The sequence below is a fragment of the Chiloscyllium punctatum genome, chromosome 36, assembly GCF_047496795.1.
Source record: "Chiloscyllium punctatum isolate Juve2018m chromosome 36, sChiPun1.3, whole genome shotgun sequence".
Classification (NCBI taxonomy): Eukaryota; Metazoa; Chordata; class Chondrichthyes; order Orectolobiformes; family Hemiscylliidae; genus Chiloscyllium; species Chiloscyllium punctatum.
The window spans coordinates 3,370,090-3,390,706 of NC_092774.1; positions in this window are offsets into that span (position 1 = coordinate 3,370,090).

Sequence of the window (20,617 nt, forward strand, 5' to 3'; positions counted from 1 at the left end):
TCACTGATTAATACCAGCTAACGGTCAATTCCAAAACTGGGCAATGAGAAAGTACCATGCGTGTCAGATGGTTGGAGGAACAGCCATTGTGTCAAGGGGCCTGGGCTATATCCAGTGGTGCCTAGTAACTTTGAGTAAGTTTCATTTGCATATAATGATAATAACTATAATAATGGGGTGATACTATCAGGACCTTGAAGCCTGGAAATCTGACGTGCTCGAAAGATTTACAATCACAAATCTGAACAGGTTGTTTCGAGTATTTATAAGGTAGCATTGCACTTGACGTGACTGACTTTCTTCAGAGTAGACAAAGAAAACGAGGTTATGTTCTTTGTTCGAAAAGCGGGGTGAAGTGTCATTTTGTGCGTTCAAAGCTCTGACTCTTGTTGGGCTTGATTGCACTGAGTTGGTTACAATACAAACAACATGATTTTCCAGCAGGTACACGACAGACTGTTGTAACCATTTGTAGCAAAGTTAGAAGTGAGAGGATAAAAGGAATCAGTGGGAAACCTATTTGGCAAAGTAAATGGGGCATGGAAATTTGAGGTTAAAAGAAAGAGATATGCTTTCACAATAGGTGTGGGCATAATAATTTTAATGTTCACTGGGATTACTGACTTTCTCTTATTCTGTAATATATGTTCATTCTCCACCCTTACTCGTACTTTATTTATTGCTCAATTGTGTAACAGGTGCAACACGTCGACAGAGGTCTCTATATTTCAGCATCACGTTTTCCACCATATTATCGAGCTGCAACCAAGCGCCGCCCCTAAATGTCTTCTCCGTTATCAGAACATAACGTCGCAGTATTGCATGCAACTTCGTCGAAATTGACTTTTGATCCATTTGACATTTCAAGTGCAAGTCCAGGTCACACTATGCCATGGTTATCAGAAAATCCTGAAGAGCGAGCATTCCTTCTAACCTTATGCAGCACCCAGCTATGTTTGTCCTGTTTGCTGCGGGTTGGGGCGATGGTGTGTGTGTGTGTGTGTATGTGGGGAGGGGGGTGGGGGTGGAGGCAGAGCGGAGAGGCATTGCATCGCATCTGCATTTCTTGGCTTTGCAAATTCGTTATCTTTCCAAATCCACCATCTAATGCAAATACACCATCTAATCAAACTAATGCAGTTCCCTTAACTGATACGTTCCAGAGTACTATAAATGTTCAGTTGCATGTAACATGAGCATAGCAATCTTCCATTTTCTGGTACTTCCTGTATTAAAACATGTGTTGTTAGTTTGGTTCATTGGTTAAAGTCATCCTTAGAATTTCTAAATTTCTGCAGGCCTTAACAGTGAAGATTCCATCTCACAGGAAAGGGTTACAGTGATACAGTTTGAAGGAGATTCGGTGATCAGCCATTTCAGATATGCGATCATTTTCATTACAATTGTATCGTCAGGAGCCAGGTCAGTTTCTGATATTCTTAATCGACATCCCTAAATACGAACAGATCCTTTGTCTCCTACCTTCAATCCAGGTTTGCATCCAATTAGTTGGATGCGGCACTAACACATATGATTAAATCTTGCTCACCAGTCCAACTTGTCAAACCTTGTCAAAAACCTTGCTGAAGACCAGATAGCCAAGGCCTATATTACGGACCTCATCAATCTTCTTTGTCACACCACAAAAGACTTAATAAAGTTGGTGAGATTTGATTGCTCAAGCACAAAGTTGTGTTGATTTTCCCTGATCAGTCCTCCCATTCCGAGTACATGGAAATTCTGTCCTTTATCCAGAAGCTTACTCACGACTTTACCTCGAATGATGACAAAACTTCTGAAAATGAACCTTCCGATCAGCGGACAGACCTACATCCAGAACCGAACATGAGCTACAAATCTTCTCAAAACTCTCAAATCCTGTTCTTCAGAATCCCTCCAATTACTTAATCAACACTTATGCCAGTCACACTGGTCTATTCCTTATTGAATTCCAATCTGGGAAGAGTCTCGTTAGCACCATAGATTTGGATTCTGAGCAACAACGAAGGAGCTTGATGTGGATTGTAGTAATAAAGAAGTCATAGACGCCAGATGCATGGATAGAAATTCAGTATTGCTGAATCAGCAGCATTTAATGCTACGTTTGTTCTGAGCGGGATACTGTATCCCTGCTACTCATCTCTGAGAACCAACACCAGGCACAGCATATACGAATGGGAAATAGAACAAAACTGATCTTTCAGGAACGTGAATGGGTTATGGTGAGATGACTGGGGAATTTAGAAAGCACATTCAAATTCCTTTCGTCAAGGCAATAACCAGTGTCCGTCATGGTTACACCACCACCTCATACCGCCCCCAAACACCCCCCACCTCCCCGGTTTCTGTCTGAACTCCAGAAACAGAGACAGTCATCACCATCTTCATCAGGCCCGGAATGGGAGAAAATTACATCGAAGCTAGTTGCTCGGCTCGTGTACATTTCGTTCAAGCCCATTCATAAATTTTTCAACTTGTCTTTCTGTAGAAGGGTGATGGTGGTATTGAATAAGTGAACAGACATTGCCATCTGTTGGCAATTGTGAAGACACCTGAAACAGTCAAATGCAACCACAAACACAGTGAAGAGGACGGGAAATAATTAAAAGGTTGCACTTTGAGGGAAATCAATGAGGCACTGATTTCTGATCATGAACGAAACCCTGTCTTGAAGATTTTCTAAGAAAAACTGAGTTTTCCTGGCACTTACTGTTCAGCATGAGAATGTATTGAACAGATGTGCTTAATCTTAAAGAACTGTTTCATATGAAAACAAACGGGGAAATTACAATGAAGAGTTACATCACTTTGCCCAACATCAGCATCAAAAATTCATCTGACGCCAAATGCACACTATTATCTTTGTGTTGTGTTTAAATGTTAAGCTTCAAAAACATGTTGCGCTAACACTAACAGAAATCGGATGCTGTGATGATGATAAGCCAATTTCGTTAGTGGCTGCCCCATGCTCATTGAAAAGAACCCTTTAGATAATTAATGCGCACAGAGAGAATTAACCTTCTCCTCGAAATATGATTTATCAAAGTGCCAGGCTCAGAGAAAGCGAGGAGACATTCAGAATTGAATGCGCTCGGAGAGGTATTACAGGCTACCCTCATTCCTGAATGGAATGTCCACTCTGTTGCCAAGAAATTTAAAGAAACCATATCCCCAATGAAAAGGTGCCAGAGCGGGCAAAGTCAAGTTAGTGCAGAAGGACCATTGCAGAGATCAAGAATAGACTCAAAGCAGAGTAGAAAGCAGTCTTCATCAACAGTGTTCACCAGACAGGTGGATGACTGACCAAAGGAGAGGACGAAGACCAAGGGAATATATCTTTAACACTGCGGATAGATAACATGATGGGGGTGATCTGCACTATTGTAAAGAGACTGAAACATTCCTCAATGGTAGGCCATCGTGTTCTCTGATATTGCTAAACCAGGCAAAATGTCAACGATACATTTTTTAACATAATTGACGGGTGCATTATCTCTAAACTACTGCTTCTTCACAGACTCAATAAACTATGAGAAATTTGCAATAAATCGTTTTTTTGTGCAATTATGTTTGAAACAGTCAAAAACTGTTTTCTGTTGAGAACTAGATTGAGTGAATTCAAAAACAACTGATGATGTCCCGAAACTCCGATTCAGACTCATAGATTTGATAGTTGTCTGAAAACGTGCAGACAATAGTAACGAGATAAAGGTTAAAACCGGGATTAGCGGAAATCCGACGCTGATGAAAAGGGAGAAAATTAGAAAGTGAAGAGTAATAGTGAAATGAAAGAACAATTAAAAAAAGAAAAGCAGACTGAAGCAGGCAAGATCAAAATTAAGGAAAATATTAATAAAATGCGCAACATGACAAACAGGATTGATAAAATAGACCTGCAGTATTGTTTTCACTGGTTCTGGAACAGACGGAAAAAGATCAAAAGAAAGGTCAAAATTATGTGTTGAACCATATTCATATCGATTAATTCTGCAGTGAGAAGATGGTCGTATTGGGTGCTCTTGGAATTTTCCACGTGGGATTGCACTTGGAAAATTATCAAAATTTGCACAAGTATAAAATGCGTAAAGGGTGAATTGATTGGAATTAATTAGATAGTCTATTCAAACAGCAGATACATTGGCCGATTGACCGTAAGTTGTATGGTATGTTTTCATGAATTTAGACATTTTAAAATCCCCTCCCCATCTACGTGCTCCTCGGTTACTTTGTTACCAAAAGAGCAGGGTGATGGCAGGTTTCTCAGCATTAAATAGTTCCGGATGCAAAACTTAGCAGTGACACATATTTTCTGTTCTCAAATGGAGCAGGTCGTTCACTCAGAGCTGTGTTGCAACAGTTCTCATTTCAACTTCCGTTTGTTAGAACTCTGACCCGCCTTTCTGCCCTGTGTTATTTATGAGTTTGCTGCAGACCTTGCTTTTTGTGATTGACTGGAAAGATTCGAAAGTGGAGCAACGATAGAGGAGTTTCTGGACTGAAGAATTGACAAGGCAGTGAGAACCATGAAGAACTGCCTTTCTCGATTCCTCATCATTGTCTCACTTCTCAGTAAATCTTCCTTCCGTTACAGCTGACTAAGGTATTTGTAGTCCAGACGTGAGTACGAGTCAAAGAATCACTGTAATGATCGTGATTTCAAATAGTGTTATTATTCTTGTTAGAATACAGTTACGAAGACACAGTGGAGCAGCCAATTCCTGAAATGACGGTTGAGGAAGGAAATAATGTCACAATCACCTGCAATTTGAAGACAAGTACTACTAATCCTTATGTTCACTGGTACAGTCAGCACCCAGGGCAGCCTCCACAATACGTCGTTTACATGCTTGCAGCTGGAATGGAAAACATGAATCCTGACTTCTCTGGTCGTTTTTCTTTGACATTTGATAAAACTGCGAAGATTACCGAGTTAGCGATCAGTAATGCCTTCAAAACTGACTCTGCTGTGTATTTCTGTACCATGAACCTCACACTGACGCAGACAGATCGCAGAGCACGTCAAAAACCCAGTGTCAGTGTTCCCGTTAGAGCTCACGAGAAGCCAGTCTGACAGCGAGGGACAGAAATAATTCACGTCCAGAGGAATAATTACAAACCAAATTCTTGAAGTGACAAGAACAGATCTCAATATGCAAAGTCCTGTTCCATTTTCAGATTTCTACCCGTCTGAAAATTAGGGAAGTAAATATGGTGGGAATAAATCTTAACATCTATCTGTGCAATTCTGTTTGCTGTTACTTTTCCAATCAATGACGCCAATGTCTTCCCTTCTCATGTTGCCACTCAGTTCCTTCCACTCACAGACACAAACATCTCATGGATTTGCAATACTAACGTTAATTTGACCGCTGCGGCAGGAGTGGAGTTAGTTGGAACATATTGTTCAAGTAAGTCTTTGTTCATTCTTGGCAGAATGAAATGCAGAAATATTACAAAATAGGTTTGCTGAAACAGCAGCTGCAGACGATGTCGCAAATTCATTCCAAGTCTCTGACTCCCATGTGCACAGTTTTCTGAAGCTAATACACACACACACACACACACACACACACACACACACACACACACACACACACACACACACACACACACACACACACACACACACACACACACAACCGACTAAGCTTTCAACCTTGCCTCTTTTGGCTCGATCACAGGCAGTGAGTCAATGTTATTTCTGCAACAGTGGCGTCAATTCTAGAAGGAACAGAATATTTACATTTGAAATCCGCCTTGGATGGTAACTGGCATCCATCAATAATCGTCAAACAGCGAGTTGCAGATATAACGATCTTCAGCAGAGGACAAAATGTTTAAGATTGACAAGTTGAATTTTATTGCATTTTCTGTATTTTTCATGTCAAAGCATTTTGATACATCCTTTACAAATGTTCTGAATAGAAGTATATTTTATAATCCCATGAAGCTGTCGAAATATTCAATGTTTTGTTTCTGATATTAATCTGTGGAAACGAACAGAAGGTGTAGGAAATGCGAAAAGATATGAAAGTGGGAATGAAACTGGCCTTGGCATCTGTTTCCTCATGCAACCCTTTGCAATGACATTAGAGATTGATGATAATAGAATGGAAGACAGTTTAAAAACGCTTCTGTGTTTTTCTAGCCTCCCATGTCTTTCTAATCAGAACAATTGCTTATCCGCCGGTTCTTCATAGGCTGCTGATGCTAGGCACTTGTCAGCAGGAATCCCTCCACCATGCTCCATTCTCGGAAATGGTGATCAAATTAATATTAAATGACTGAAAGTTCTGGTGCTGCATTTTCCATTCTCTCCCCGACATCTACAGATTTTGAATGATTTTGGATATTCTTTTCCTGCAGAAAGAAGGATATTTTCCCTCAGGTAGAAGTAAAACAACAATTAGGTGTCAACCTCCGGCGAACACGTGCGGGAAACTGGATTTTGATTAATTGGGGTGTCGAATTTCTCTCATTATTTACATATTAAAATCAAATTTCAATGTTTTAATATGAGGTACTTATGGATCATTTCGACAGAAGTTCGTATCTATGTCATTCAATAACCGGCTTTGTCATAACTGCATTAACATTCGCTCAGTGTCCCTGGGTCTACATTCTGAGAACCACTTTCCCTCCAACAGTCCGGGCGTTGCAACATTTCAAAAACAGCAGCGGTCAGGAAGGCATCTCACCAACACCTTCTTCAGGGCAGTGAGAGGTTGCCAATAAATGTTGGCTTATCCATCGATTCACACCGTCTGTGAAAGATTATGTTTGTAATGAGTGCAAAGGCGATTATAAGTATGTCTAAAAAAAACATCTCTTGATAAGGTCAGGTTCAGTTGATAGCCTGGCTGTTTTACAAGACCACGGGTTTCGGTTCGACTCCACACGCGTGCGAGCGTCTGCATGGAGTTTGCACATTTGCTCTCTACATGGAATGGTTCCCATTCGCACTTCAAGCATTGGCATGCCAGGAGTAAGTTTTATTGATGACAGTGTGACTGTTTTACCGGGCTGAAGTGAAACGTCAAAAATGAAATGGTAAGAAGACTCATTGGTAAATCTATGAAAATTGAGCCATGCCCTGAAAACGTCACGGGTTTGAGTGTGCAATGGCTCAGTGGTGAGACCGAATGGTTTCCATCACGAGGAATCAGAGTTCGATTCGCAATCACGTGATCATCTGCGTGGGGTTTGCACGTTCGGCCTCTGCCTGCAAGGGTATCTACTCACAGTCCAAGCGTGTGCATGCGAGTAGCACGTTTTATCGATTACAGAGTAACTCTTCTATGAGTCTAATAATGGGATAAAAATGAAACGCTAAAATGATTGAGTGATAAATATCTAAAACTGAGCCAGCTCCTGTCAAATCCATGATTTCTTGTCCACGACGGCTCAGTGGTTAGCACCACTTCATAATGTCTGGTTCGATGCCAAAGTCGGATGACTGCATGGATTTTGTACATTCTCCCTTTGCCTAAAACGGTTTCTGCTGACAATTCATGCGTGTGAATGCCAGATAGGCTGCATTAATAAGAATTCGGCTTGCATCTGTATGGGTTATTCTTCAGAAATTCTTCATTTCATTAATTGTACTCACTGAATGAAACGGTCTGCATCCACGCTGTACGAACTTTATGGTTTTGATTTGTGGCATCTGCATTCCTGGTCAGGCAATTCACTTGATGCATTCTCAGATTATGTGGGAATGATAGGCTCGGCGTTCTTGTCCAAATGGGAAAGGCTTTCACATCTCAGGTTCCTTAGCTCAGATATGATTGCGCTGGTCTTGTAAACTAGTGATTGTAAGTTTGATTATCAGTGGCAATTTGCTTGAGGTTCAACATTCTTGATTCCTCCATTAGTAAAGTTAAGAGTCTTTCTATAATTGTGTGATGGTAATCATAGGATAATGACGTTTCCTCCACAGGACTGGAGTGATCTGATTGACCTTGGAATTCCAGTTTGTTCTTCCAGGATGTCATTAATTAATACCAGCTAACAGTCAATTCCAAAACGGGGCAATGAAAAAGTACCATGCGTCAGATGGTTGGAGGAACAGCCATTGTGACAAGGGGCCTGGGCCATATCCAGTGGTGCCTAGTAACTTTGAGTAAGTTTCATTTGCATATAATGATAAGAACTATAATAATGGGGTGATACGATCAGGACCTTGAAGCCATGAAATCCGATGTGCCATAAAGATTTACAATCACGTGTCTGAACAGGTTGTTTCGAGTATTTATAAGCCAACATTGCACTTGGCATGACTGACTTTCTTCAGAGTCGACAAAACAAAATGTGTTTATGTTCTTTGTTCGAAAACAGGGCTGGAGTGACATTTTGTGCGTTCAAAGCTCTGACTCTTGTTGGGCTTGATTGCACTGAGGTGGTTACAATCCAAACATGATTTTCCAGCAGGTAAACGACAGACTGTTTTAACCATTTGGAGTAAAGTGAGAAGTGAGAGGATATAAGGAATCATTGGGAAACCTCCAAAGGAAAATGTCATGTTTGGCAAAGTAACTGGGACATGGAAATGCGAGGTCAAAAGAAAGGAAATTGCTTTCACAAGAGGTGTGGGCATAACAATTTTACAGTTCACTGGGATCACTGACTTTCTCTTATTCTGTAATTTTTGCTCATTCTCCAACCTTACTCGTACTTTGCAACATGGCGACAGAGGTCTCGACATCGCAGCGTCACCTTCTCCACCATATTATCGAGCAGCTTCCACGCGCCGCACCTAAACTTCTTCTCCGTTATCAGAATATAACCTCGCAGTATTTTATGCACCTTCGTCGAGGTTGACTTTTGAGCCATTTGATATTTCAAGTACAAGTCCAGATCAAACTATGCCATGGTAATCAGAAATTCTTGAAGAGTGAGCATTTCTTCTAAGCCGATGCAGCACCCAACAATCATTGTCCTGTTTGCTGTGGGGTGGGTGTGTGGTGTGCGTGTGTGTATGTGCCTAGGGAGTGGGGGAACGGTGTGTGGGGGTAACGGTAGATGTATTGCATCTACTTTTGTTGGCTTTGCAAATTCGTTATCTTTTCAAATCCACCATCTAAGTGGAAACAATTGATTCTTCGTCCCCTGCGTGCAAACCCACTATTCGCACTGTAAGGTCCCAGCTTTTGCTTTTTCTCATTCCAAACTAATGCAATTCCCTTAACTGATACGTTCCAGAGTACTATAAATGTTCAGTTGCCTGTAACATGAGCATAGCAATCTTCGATTTTCTGGTACTTCCTGTATTAAAACATGTGTTGTTAGTTTGGTTCATTGGTTAAAGTTATCCTTAAAATTTCTACATTTCTGCATGCCTTAACAGTGAAGATTCCATCTCACAGGAAATGGTTACAGTGATACAGCTTGAACGAGATTCGGTGATCAGCCATTTTAGAGATGCGATCATTTTCATTACAATTGTATCGGCAGGATCGAGGTCAATTTCTGACATTCTTAATCGACATCCCTAAATACGAACAGATCCTTTGTCTCCGACCTTCAATCCAGGTTTGCATCCAATTAGTTGGATGGGGCTACATCCCATGTGATTAATTTTTGCTCACCAGTTCAACACGCCAAACCTTTTCAAAAGGCTTGCTGAAGACCAGATAGCCAAGGCCGATATTACGGACCTCATCAAACTTCTTTTTCACATCACAAAAGACATCATAAAGTTAGTGAGCTTTGATTGCTCAAGCACAAAGATATGTTGATTTTCCCTGACCAGTCCTCCCATTCCGAGTACATGGAAATTCTGTCCTTTATCCAGAAGCTTACTGACGACGTTACCTCGTATGATGACAAATTGTCTGAAAATGAACCTTGCACTCAGCGGACAGCCTACATCCAGAACCTTAACATGACCTACAAATCTTCTCAAAACTCGCAAATCCTGTTCTTCAGAATCCCTCCAAGAACTTAGTCAACAATTATGCAAGTCACACTGGTGTATTCCTTCCTGAATTCCAATCTGGGAAGTGTCTCGTTAGCACCATAGATTTGGATTGTGAGCTGCAACTAAGGAGTTGATGTGGATTGTAGTAATGTACAAGTCATAGACGCGAGATGCATGAGATAGAAATTCAGTATTGCTAAATCATCACCATTTAACGCTACTTTTATTCTGACAGGGATACTGAATCCCTGCGACTCATCTCTGAGAACCAACAGCAGGCACAGCGTATACGAATGGGAAACAGAACAAAATTGATCATTCAGCAACGTGAATGGGTTATGGTGAGATGACTGGGGAATTTAGAAAGCAGATTCAAATTCCTATCATCAAGGCAATACCACTGTCCGTCATGGTTACACCATCACCCCATACCGCCCCCAACCACACCCCACCTCCCCGGTTTCTGTCCGAACTCCAGAAACAGAGACAGTCATCACCATCTTCATCAGGCCCGGAATGGGAGAAAATTACATCAAAGCTAGTTGTTCGGCTCGTATACATTTCCTTCAGGCCCATTCATAAATTATCAAACTTGTCTTTCTGTAGAAGGGTGATGGTGGTATTGAATAAGTGAACAGACATTGCCATCTGTTGGCAATTGTGAAGACACCTGAAACAGTCAAATGCAACCACAAACACAGTGAAGAGGACGGGAAATAATTAAAAGGTTGCACTTTGAGGGAAATCAATGAGGCACTGATTTCTGTTCATGAACGAAACCCTGTCTTGAAGATTTTCTAAGAAAAACTGAGTTTTCCTGGCACTTACTGTTCAGCATGAGATTGTATTGAACAGATGTGCTTAATCTTAAAAAACTGTTTCCTATGAAAAAAAGGGGAAATTACAATGAAGAATTACATCACTTTGCCCAACATCAGCATCAAAAATTCATCTGACGCAAAATGCACACTATTTTCTTTGTGTTGTGTTTAAATGTTAAGCTTCAATAACATGTTGCACTAACACTAACATAACTTGGATGCTGGGATGATGATAAGCCAATGTCGTTAGTGGCTGCCCAATATACATCGCAAAGAACGGTTTAGATAATTAATGTGCACAGAGAGAATTAACCGTCTCCTCGAAATATGATTATACAGCGTGCCAGGCTCAGAGAAAGACAGGAGGTATTCAGGATGAAAGAGATCGCATAGGTATTATAGGTTACCCTCATTCCGCACTAGAATGTCCACTCTGTTGCCAAGAAATTTAAAGAATCCATATCCCCAATCAAAAGATGCAAGAGCGGGCAAGGTCAAGTTAGTGCAGAAGGACCATTGCAGTGATCAAAAATAGACTCAAAGCAGAGGGGAAAGCAGTCTTCATCAAACAGCGTTCACCAGGCAGGTGGACGACTGACCAAAGGAGAGGTCGAAGACCAAGGGAATATATCGTTAACACTGCGGATAGATAACATGATGGGGGTGATCTGCACTATTGTAAACAGGCTGAAACATTCCTCAATGGGAGGCCATCGTGTCCTCTGGTATTGTTAAACCAGCCCAAATGTCACGGATACTTTTTTTAAACATAATTAACTGGTGCATTATCTCTAAACTACTGCTTCTTCACAGACTCAATAAACTATGAGAAATTTGCAATAAATCATTTTCTGTGTCATTATGATTGAAACAGTCCAAAACTGTTTTCTGTTGAGAACTAGATGGAGTGAATTCACAAACAACCGACGATGACCCCATCTCCGAATCAGACTCATAGATTTGATAGTCTGTCTGAAGAAATGCAGAGGATCATCACGAGATAAAAGTAAAACCAGGATTAGCGGAAATCCGTTGCTAATGAAAAGGGAGAAAGTTAGAAACTAAAGAGAAATCGTAAAATGAAAGAAGAATTTTAAAAATAAGAAAAGCAGACTGAAGCAGGCAAGATCAAAGTTAAGGAAAATATTAATAAGATACAAAAAATTTCCAACAAGATTTATAAAAGAGATCTTCAGGATTGTTTTCACTGGTTCGGGAACAGACGGAAAAAGATCAAGAGAAAGGTCAAAATTGCGCATTGAACCATATTCATATCAATTATATCTGCAGTGAGAAGATGGTAGTATTGGATGCTCTTGGAATTTTCTACGTGGGAATGTAAGTGCATTTGGAAAAATAACGTAAGTTGCAAAGCAATGAAACGTACAAAGTGTGAAAGGACTGGAATTAATTAGATAGTCTTCGCAAAGAGCAGTTGCATTGGCCGATTGATCACATGCTGTAGGGTATGTTTTCATGAATTTAGACATTTTAAAATCCCCTCCCTATCTACATGCTCCTCGGTTACTTTATTACTAAAAGAGCATGGTGGTCACAGGTTTCTCACCATTAAATAGTTCCGGATGAAAAACTGAGCAGTGACACATATTTTCTCTTCTCAAATGAAGCAGGTAGTTCGCTCAGAGCTGTTTTGCAACAGTCCTGATTTCAACTTCCGTTTGTTCTAACTCTGACCCGTCTTTCCGCCCTGTGTTATTTATGAGATTGCTGCAGTCCTTGCTGTTTGTGACTGACTGGAACAAATTCGAAAGGGGAGCGACGATAGAGGAGTTTCTGGACTGAAGAATTGATAGGCCAGTGAGAACCATGAAGAACTGCCTTTCTCGATACCTCATCATTGTCTCCCTTCTCAGTAAGTCTTACCTTCCATTCGACCTGACTAAGGTGTTTGTAGTCCAGATGTTTCTATTCGGAAAAGAATCACTGGAACGATCGTGATTCAAATATCGTTATTATTCTTGTTAGAATACAGTGAGGAAGACACAGTGGAGCCGCCAATTCCTGAAATGACGTTTGAAGAAGGAAATAATGTCACAATCACCTGCAATTTGAAGACAAGTACTACTAATCCTTCTGTTTAGCGGTACAGTCAGCCCCCAGGGCAGCCTCCACAATACGTCGTTTACATGATTACAGCTGGAATGGAAAACACGAATCCTGACTTCTCTGATCGTTTTTCTTTGACATTTGATAAAACTGCGAAGATTACCGAGTTAGCGATCAACAATGCCTTCAACACTGACTCTGCTGTGTATTTCTGTGCCATGAGCCTCACACTGGCGCAGACAGATAGCAGAGCACGTTAAAAACCCATTCTCAGTGTTCCCGCTAGAGCTCACGAGAAGGCAGTCTGACAGCGACGAACAGAAACAATTCACCTCCAGAGGAATAATTACAAACGAAATTCTTGAAGTGACCAGAACAGATCTCAATAAGAAAGTAGTGTTCCATTTTCAGATTTCTCTCAGTCTGAAAATTCGGGATGCAAATATGGTGGAAATAAAACTTAACATCTCTCTGTGCAATTCTGTTTCCTGTCACTTTTCCAATCAATGACGCCAATGTCTTCCCTTCTCATCTTTCCACTCAGATCATTCCACTCACAGACACAGATATCTTATGGATTTGCAATACCAACGTTAATTTGACCGCGGTGGCAGGAATGGCGTGAGTTAGAGCATATGTTTCTCGTAAGTGTTTGTTCCTTCTTGGCAGAAAAATGCAGAAATATTACAAAATGACTTCGCAGAAACAGCAGCTGCAGACGATGTCGCAAATTCATTCCACGTCTCTGACTCCCATCTGCATAGTTTTCTGAAGCAAATACACACACACATACACACACACACACACACAGACACACACAGACACACACACACACACACACACACACACACACACACACACACACACACACACACACACACACACACACAAAACGAGACCAAGCTTTCAACCTTCCCTCTTTTGGCTCGATCACAGGCAGTGAGGGCAATGTTGTTTCTTCAACAGATTCGTTAATTCCAGAAGGAATAGCAAATTTACATTTGAAATCTGCCTTGGATTGTAACTGGCATCCATCAATAATCGTCAAACAATAAGTTGCAGGTATAACGATCTTCGGCAGACGTGCGCATGTTTAAGCGAGACAAGTTGAATTTTATTGCATTTTCTGTATTTTTCATGTCAAAGCATTTTGACACATCCTTTACAAATGTTCTGAACAGAAGTATATTTTATAATCCCATGAAGCTGTTGAAGTATTCAATGTTTTGTTTCTGATATTAAAGTGTGGAAAGTACAAACGAACGGATAGTGTAGGAAATGCAAAAAGATATGAAAGTGGGAATGTAAGTGGCCTTGGCATCTGTTTCCTCATGCAACCCTTTGCAATGACATTAGAGATTGATGATAATAGAATGGAAGATAGTTCAAAAACGCTTCTGTGTTTTTCTAGCCTCCCATGTCTTTCTAATCCGAACAATTGCATATCCGCCGGTTCTTCATACTCTGCTGATGCTGAACACTTGTTAGCAGGAATCCCTGCACCTTGCCCCGTTCTCGGAAATGGTGATCAAATTAATATTAAATGACTTAAAAGTTCTGATGCTGCAATTTCCATTCTCTCCCCGACATCTGGAGATTTTGGATGATTTTGTATATTCTTTTCTGGCAGAAAGAACGATATTATCCCTCAGGTAGAAGTGAAACAACAATTCGGTGTAAACCTCCGGTGAACACGTGCTGGAAACTTAGTTTTGATTAATTGGGGTGTCGAATTTCTCTCATTATTTACATATTAACATCAAATTTCAATGTTTTACTACGAGGCATTTATGGATCATTTCGACAGAGGTTCCAATCTATATCATTCAATAACCGGATTTTTCATAACTTCATTAACATTTGCTCAGTGTCCCTGGGTCTATATTCTGAGAACCACTTTCCCAACAACAGTCCGGGTGTTGCAACATTTCAAAAACAGCAGCGGTCAGGAAGGCATCTCACCAACACCTTCTCCAGGGCAGTTAGAGTTTGCAAATAAATGCTGGCTAATCCATCGATCCACACCGTCTGGGAAAGGTTTTGTTTGTAATGAGTGCAAAAGCGATTATAAATATCTCTAAAACAACCATCTCCTGATAAGGTCAAACTCAGTGGATAGCCTGGCTGCTTTACAAGACCACGGGTTTAGGATCTAATTCGCACGCGTGCGAGCGTGTGCATGGAGTGTGCACATTTGCTCTCTACTTGGAATGGTTTCTGTTCGCACTTCAAGCATTGGCATACCAGGAGTAAGTTTTATTGATGACAGTGTGACTGTTTTACCGGGGTGGAGTGAAACGTCAAAAATGAAATGGTAAGAAGACTCATTAGTAAATCTATGAAATTTGAGCCATGCCCTGATAACGTCACGGGTTTGAGTGTGCAATGGCTCAGTGGTGAGACCGAATGGTTTCCATCACAAGGAATCAGAGTTCGATTCCGCAATCACGTGATTGAATGCGTGGGGTTTGCACGTTCGCCGTCTGCCTGCAAGGGTATCTACTCACAGTCCAAGTGTGTGCATGCGAGTAGCACGTTTTATTGATTGCAGAATAACTCTTTTATGAGCCTAAAAATGGGATAAAAATGAAACGCTAAACCGATTCAGTGGTAAATACCTAAAACTGAGCCAGTTCCTGTCAAATTTATGATTTCTTGTCCACGACGGCTCAGTGGTGAGCACCACTTCATAATGTCCGGATCGATGCCAGACTCAGGTGACTGCATGGATTTTGTACATTCTCCCTTTGCCTAAAACGGTTTCTGCTCACAATTCATGCGTGTGAATGTCAGCGAGGCTGCATTAATAAGAATTCGGCTTGCATCTTTATGGAATATTCTTCAGAGGTTCAACGTGTATTTATTGAATGAAACGGTCTGCACCCACACTGTACGAACTTTATGGTTTTAACTTGTGTCATCGGCATTCCCGGGCAGGCAGTTCCCTTGATTCATTACCACATTTTCTGGCTATGATATGCTCGGCGTTCATGTCCATGTGGAAACGCTTGCACATCTCAGATTCCTTAGTTCAGATATGATTGCGCTGGTCTTGTAAACGAGTGATTGTAAGTTGATTATCAGTGGCACTCTGCTTGAGTTTCAAAATTCTTGACTCCTCCATTAGGAAAGTTAAGGGCCTTTCTATAATTGTGTGATGGTAGTCATAGGATAATGACGTTTCCTCCATAGGACGGGAGTGATCTGATATACCTTGGAATTCCAGTTTGTTCTTCCAGGATGTCATTGATTAATACCAGCTAACTGTCAATTCCAAAACTGGGCAATGAGAAAGTACCATGCGTGTCAGATGGTTGGAGGAACAGCCATTGTGACAAGGGGCTTTGGCTATATCCAGTGGTGCCTAGTAACTTTGAGTAAGTTTCATTTGCATATAATGGTAATAACTATAATAATGGGGTGATACTATCAGGACCTTGAAGCCTGGAAATCTGACGTGCTCGAAAGATTTACAATCACAAATCTGAACAGGTTGTTTCGAGTATTTATAAGGTAGCATTGCACTTGACGTGATTGACTTTCTTCAGAGTAGACAAAGAAAACGAGGTTATGTTCTTTGTTCGATAAGAGGGATGGAGTGACATTTTGTGCATTCAAATCTCTGACTCTTGTTGGGCTTGATTGCACTGAGTTGGTTACAGTCCAAACAACATGATTTTCCAGCAGGTATACGACAGACTGTTTTAACCATTTGGAGCAAAGTTAGAAGTGAGAGGACAAAAGGAATCCGTGGGAAACCTCCAAAGAAAACTGTCATCTTTGGAAAAGTAAATGGGGCATGATAATGCGAGGTTAAAAGAAAGAAATATGCTTTCACAATAGGTGTGGGCATAATAATTTTAATGTTCACTGGGATCACTGACTTTCTCTTTTTCTGTAATATATGGTCATTCTCCACCCTTACTCGTACTTTGTTTATTGCTTAATTGTCTAACAGGTGCAACACATCCACAGAGGTCTCTATATCTCAGCGTCACGTTTTCCACCATATTATCGAGCTGCAGCCAAGCGCCGTCCCTAAACGTCTTTTCCGTTATCAGAACATAACGTTGCAGTATTGTATGCACCTTCGTCGAGATTGACTTTTGATCCATTTGACATTTCATGTACAAGTCCAGGTCAAACTATGCCATGGTTATCAGAAATTCTTGAAGAGCGAGCATTCCTTCTCACCTTATGCAGCACCCAGCTATGTTTGTCCTGTTTGCTGCGGGTTGGGGCGATGGTGTGTGTGTGTGTGTGTGTGTATGTGGGGAAGGGGGTGGGTGTGGAGGCAGAGCGGAGAGTCATTGCATCGCATCTGCATTTCTTGGCTTTGCAAATTCGTTATCTTTCTAAATCCACCATCTGAGTGGAAACAATTGATCCTTCGTCCCCTGCGTGTAAACCCACTATTCGCACTGGAAGGTCCCAGCTTTTGCTTTTTCTCATTCCAAATAATGCAGCTCCCTTAACTGATACGTTCCAGAGCACTATAAATGTTCAGTTGCGTGTAACATGAGCAGAGCACTCTTCCATTTTCTGGTACTTCCTGTATTAAAACATGTGGTGTTAGTTTGGTTCATTGGTTAAAGTCATCCTGAGAATTTCTAAATTTCTGCATGCCTTAACAGTGAAGATTCCATCTCACATGAAATGATTACAGTGAGACAGCTTGAATGAGATTCGGTGATCAGCCATTTCAGACATGTGATCATTTTCGTTACAATTGTATCGTCAGGAGCAAGGTCAGTTTCTGATATTCTTAATCGACATCCCAAAATACGAACAGATCCTTTGTCTCCTACCTTCAATCCAGGTTTGCATCCAATTAGTTGGATGCGGCTACATCCCATGTGATTAAATCTTTCTCACCAGTCCAACATGTCAAACCTTGTCAAAGACCTTGCTGAAGACCAGACAGCCAAGGCCTATATTACGGACCTCATCAATCTTCTTTGTCACATCACAAAAGACAGAATACAGTTCGTGAGTTTTGATTTCTCAAGCACAAAGTTGTGTTGATTTTCCCTGATCAGTCCTCCCATTCCGAGTACATGGAGATTCTGTCCTTTATCCAGAAGCTTACTCACGACTTTACCTCGAATGATGACAAAACATCTGAAAATGAACCTTCCGCTCAGCGGACAGACCTACATCCTGAACCTAACATGAGCTACAAATCTTCTCAAAACTCGCAGATCCTGTTCTTCAGAATTCCTCTAAGTACTTAATCAACATTTATGCCAGTCACACTGGTCAATTCCTTCCTGAATTCCAATCTGGGAAGAGTCTCGTTAGCACCATAGATTTGGATTCTGAGCAGCAACTGAGGACCTTGATGTGGATAGTAGTAATATTCAAGTCATAGACGCTAGAGGCATGGATAGAAATTCAGTATTGCTGAATCATCAGCATTTAATGCTACGTTTATTCTGACAGGGATACTGTATCCCTGCGACTCATCTCTGAGAACCAACAGCAGGCACAGTGTATACGAATGGGAAATAGAACAAAACTGATCTTTCAGGAACGTGAATGGGTTATGGTGAGATGACTGGGGAATTTAGAAAGCAGATTCAAATTCCTATCGTCAAGGCAATAACCAGTGTCCGTCATGGTTCCACCATCACCCCAACACCGCCCCCACCCACCCCAGCCCCTCCTCCCCGGCTTCTGTCTGAACTCCTGAAGCCGAGACAGTGATCACCGTCTTCTTCAGGCCCGGAATGCGAGAAAATTACATCGGAGCTAGTTGTTCGGCTGGTGTACATTTCGTTCAGGCCCATTCATAAATTTTCAAACTTGTCTTTCTGTAGAAGGGTGATCGTGGTATTGAATAAGTGAACAGACATTGCCATCTGTTGGCAATTGTGAAGACATCTCAAACAGTCAAATGCAACCATTAACACAGTGAAGACGATGGGAAATAATTAAAAGGTTGCACTTTGAGGGAAATAAGTGAGGCACTGATTTCTGTTCATGAACGAAACCCTGTCGCGAAGATTTTCTGAAAAAAACTGAGCTTTCCTGGCACTTACTCTTCAGCATGAGATTGTATTGAACAGATGTGCTTAATCTTAAAGAACTGTTTCATATGAAAACAAACGGGGCAATTACAATGAACAGTTACATCACTTTGCCGAACATCAGCATCGAAAATTCATCTGACTCCAAATGCACACCTTTTTCTTTGTGTTGTGTTTAAATGTTAAGATTCAAAAACATGTTGCGCTAACACTAACATAAATCGGATGCTGGGATGATGATAAGCCAATGTCGTTCGTGGCTGCCCCATAAACATCGAAAAGTAGGGTTTAGATAATTAATGTGCACAGAGCGAATTAACCTTCTCCTCGAAATATGATGAAACAAAGTGCCAGGCTCAGAGAAAGAGAGGAGACATTCAGGATTGAGGGCGCTCGGAGAGGTATTATAGGCTACCCTCATTCCACACTAGAATGTCCACTCTGTTGCCAAGAAATTTAAAGAAACCATATCCCCAATGGAAAGGCGCAAAAGCGGGCAAGTCAATTTAGTGCAGAAGGACCATTGCAGGGATCAAGAATAGACTCAAAGCAGAGGGGAAAGCAGTCTTCATCAAACAGTGTTCACCAGACAGGTGGATGACTGACCAAAGGAGAGGAAGACGACCAAGGGAATATATCGTTAACACTGCGGATAGATAACATGATGGGGGTGATCTGCACTATTGTAAAGAGACTGAAACATTCCTCAACGGTAGGCCATCGTGTCCTCTGGTATTGTTAAACCAGCCCAAATGTCACGGATTTTTTTTTTAACATAATTAACTGGTGCATTATCTCTGAACTACTGCTTCTTCACAAACTCAATAAACTATGAGAAATTTGCAATAAATCGTTTTCTGTGTAATTATGATTGAAACAGCCAAAAATTGTTTTCTGTTGAGAACTAGATGGAGTGAATTCACAAACAATCGATGATGACCCTAAACTCCGAATCAGACTCATAGATTTGATGTCGGTCTGAAGACTTGCAGAGGATAGCATTGGGATAAAAGTAAAACCAGGATTAGCAGATATCAGATGCTGATGAAAAGGGAGAAAATTAGAAAGTAAAGAGAAATAGAAAAATGAAAGAAGAATAAAAAAAAAGAAAAACAGACTGAAGCAGGCAAGATCAACATTAAGGAAAATATTAATAAAATGCGCAAATTGACAAACAGGGTTGATAAAATAGACCTTCAGTATCTTTTGCATTGGCAAGGTATTCTGGAACAGACGAAAAAAGATCAACAGAAAGTTCAAAATTACGCATTGAACCATATTCATATCGATTAATTCTGCAGTGAGAAGATGGTCGAATTGGGTGCTCTTGGAACTTTCTACGTGGGATTGCACTTGGAAAAATAACGAAATCTGCACAGCTATAAAACGCGTAAAGGGTGAATGGATTAGAATTAATTAGATAGTCATTTCAAACAGCAGATGCATTGGCCGATTGACCGTTTGTTGACATTCTAAAATCCCTTCCCCATCTACGTGCTCCTTGGTTACTTTGTTACTAAAAGAGCTGGATGGTGGCAGCTTTCTCAGCATTAAACAGTTCCGGATGTAAAACTGCGCAGTGACACATATTTTCTGTTCTCAAATGAAGCACGTAGTTCACTCAGAGCAGTGTTGCAACAGTCCTGACTTCAACTTCCGTTTGTTCTAACACTGACCCGCCTTCCCGCACTGTGTAATTTAAGAGATTGCTGCAGTCCTTGCTGTTTGCGACTGATTGGAACAAATTCGAAAGGGGAGCGACGATAGAGGAGTTTCTGGAC